Source organism: Meriones unguiculatus, chromosome 4, assembly GCF_030254825.1.
Source record: "Meriones unguiculatus strain TT.TT164.6M chromosome 4, Bangor_MerUng_6.1, whole genome shotgun sequence".
In the NCBI taxonomy this organism is placed as follows: Eukaryota; Metazoa; Chordata; class Mammalia; order Rodentia; family Muridae; genus Meriones; species Meriones unguiculatus.
The window spans coordinates 107,473,778-107,476,849 of record NC_083352.1 but is presented as its reverse complement, the minus strand read 5'-3'; positions in this window follow the sequence as shown (position 1 = coordinate 107,476,849).

The following is a 3,072-nucleotide window of genomic DNA, read 5'->3' as shown; positions in this document are numbered from 1 at the left end:
ACAGGCCCCAGTTCTTTCTGTGAGCATCAGTTCTCAGGGGCACATTCAGACAGGAGCACCCCAAGAATCACCCAGCCTTTTTCTCAGGTGTGTACTCTGGGTCCGTGGGTCTGAGTGGGATCCTGAAAGAAGATTCTGCTCTGTCTGACTCTCCCCTGGGATTTGGCTGCTGGTTAGAGGGCCATGTTTTTAGTAGAGTGGGCACAGAGGACTTTCAAACGAGCCTGGTGCCAGTCTCCACAGAGTGCTGGCCTGTGCTAGGAGCTGAGAAAGAGTTTCATGGGCATTTGCCGTGTGGACCCTTGCAACACCCTACAAGGCAGATGCTCTGGCTTATGTGCATACTGCAGAGGAGATCTCTGAAATCCAGGTTTGGAGGAGTTCCAGGGGGAACTCAGCTGACAGATGCACACATGGAGATTCTACCTCAGCCCGTGTCCCCTCATCAGCTCTGCCATGGTTCGAATGGGAAAGGCCTCCCATAGCTTATGTGTTTAGACACTCGATTCCCCGGGGGCGGTGATGTTTTGGAAGTATGTCTCAAAGTGGGGCTCAGCTGGAGGAAGTAATTTGGAAACCCAGTCCCAGTTCCTGTTCTTTGCTTCCTGGCTGTGGGTGGCACATGGCCAGCTACCCCAGACTCCTGCCACACCACGATGGGCAATGTATCCTCTATGAGGCAAAACAATAAACACTGCCTCAAGGTGTTTTTTGGTAATCACCACAATGAGAAAGGTAACTAATACACAGGCTACTGTACTCTTCCCATGGAAGCTGGAGGGTGATGGAATTGGACCTGCATGACAGAGGTGTGCTCTCTCATGTTAGACGGCATCGTCCAACCACTTTCTGAAAGCTTGGTGAGCTTCCAGAAAGATAAGTTAGGACGAAGAGGCTCACCTTATTATCTTACCTAGTATAACTTTCCAAAACTGCATGTTTTTGCTGGCTTCCTTTCCTCAGAAGGACAACCCTGGAAGTCAGGGTGCCACTGGTCCCCATTCCTTCTACAATCCACAGATCTGCCTCACAGATTTTTGTGAGGGAGCCCGTGGCGTGCTGGGACTCAGGCAGGAGGATGCATCATTTCCCTCCATCTAGAGCTCAGACCCATGGCAGGGCTCTGCCAGCCTGCTGCCTAAACCAAGGAAGGCAGACATCTCTCTCTTTCTCTCTCTCTCTGTCTCTGTCTCTCTCTCTCTCTCTCTTTCATTTCCCTCTTTCTGTCTCTCTATCTCAATCTCCCTCTTTCTCAATCCCCATCTCTCCCCTACCTCCCCTCTCCCTCTCTGTCTCTCTCCCTCTCTCCCCTTCTTCCTCTCTGTCTCTCTCCCCCTCTTCCTCACTCCTTCTCTCCAACAAAAATCCTTAACTTCAGGAAATCAAAGTATACCATGATTTTAATTCTTTGGCTAACTGACACCTTTCAAATCTAAGCTAATCTTTTGAGGTTAGATTTAATATCTTTCTATACATCCTAGCATTTCAACCTCTTTGGCTGAAACCAAACTCTCTCTTTTCACCCACTCTCACCTCCACTAAGGTCTGTCCTCCACACTGCAGCCATGCAATTGTTTAAAGCAAAGGGCAGAAGATAGGGTGCCCTTGTTCAAAACTCTGCAGCTTTTTCCCACTTCATCTTAGGAACATCAGTTCTTCCCGTGCACTAGGAGCCCTGATTGTTTGCTCTCTGGTACTTCCCAGGCCTCTAGCATGCTCTTCCTCCTCCTTGTTCCCTAGCCTCAAACTGGCCAATGCCTGAAGCCTTTGCTACCGATAATTCCTCTGTCTGAACTTTCTTCCCCAGATCCACCTGTGATCAGGTTCTTCTTATCATTCATCCCTTGCCAATCCTCAAAAATGCCTTCTCTGCTGAGTCCCTATAAACAAGACCCAGATTTTTCCACCTCACTGTCTCATCACAGGTCTTACTGCTGGTATGCATTTTTGTTCTTTTGATTCCCACCAGTGTAGAGTTGTCCACTAGAAAACAATATACAGTGGATAAAACTAGTCAATTAAGAAGTTATCTTTGAACAAATGAGTGATCAATGTTCAAGGCAAGCATGGTGATGCACACCTTTAATCCCAGCACTGGGGAGACAGAAGTAGGCAGATCTCTGAATTCCTGATTAGTATGATCTACATAGGGAGACCCTGTCTCAAACAAACAGAGTACGTGTTCAAGTCCGACCAAGAAAACATATTCTTCCACGGGTCCTCATGTTTTGGTGGGTATATTAGTTATTTCTGATCCCCAGCCAGCCAGTCTAGCCAAATTGGCAAGTTCCGAATTAAGTAAGAGACGCTGTCTCAGGAAACACCTACCCTGTGGTTGGCATGCTTTTGCTCACCCTGGTCACTCTTTGGAGAAGCCTTGGGGAGCCTCGGCACTGCATCCCACCAGGGTTTCTCAGTCTCGGCACCACAGACATCGATCTGGGGCTGTATGCTTCTCTGCGGCTGGGCATCTCGTGCAAGGCAGGGTGTGGAGCAACAGGCTTAGCCTCTGCTCCCCCGAGATACCAGGAGCACCGTGAAGTGCTTCGGGCAATACCATGCATCTTGGGCTTCAGCTGAGATGATTGTATTTGTTCTCACCTGACCAACTTATCTCTGGAAATGAGACCATAATGACTTCTGAGGTAGACTGAAAAATAGCTGTGCACACTGGTTGAAACCATCTGCCAAATCAGGCGTGGTAGTACGTATCTCCAAGCTCAGCAGATGGGAGGCTGAGCTAGGAGGATCTCTGTGGACTCAGGGCTAGCCTTGGCTACAGAATAAGACCCTGTCAAACACATCAACCATGTTGTGTTGTGGAATCACCTTTCAGCAGACGCTGTGAGGCAGTGCTCTGACCACAAACAAAGTTCGTAATCTTTATTTGCGATGTTCTCAGAAAACTCCAGATTTATAGCTAAGAAAAGTGAAGTCCAAGCCAAAGGTCACATATGCTTTTGGCCTTAAGTACCATTTTCAACACACTTATTTGAATTAGAATGTGGTGGGTCATGCCTGTAATCCCAGCACTTGTGAAGCCAAGGAAGGAAGATTACTACAAGCTCAAAG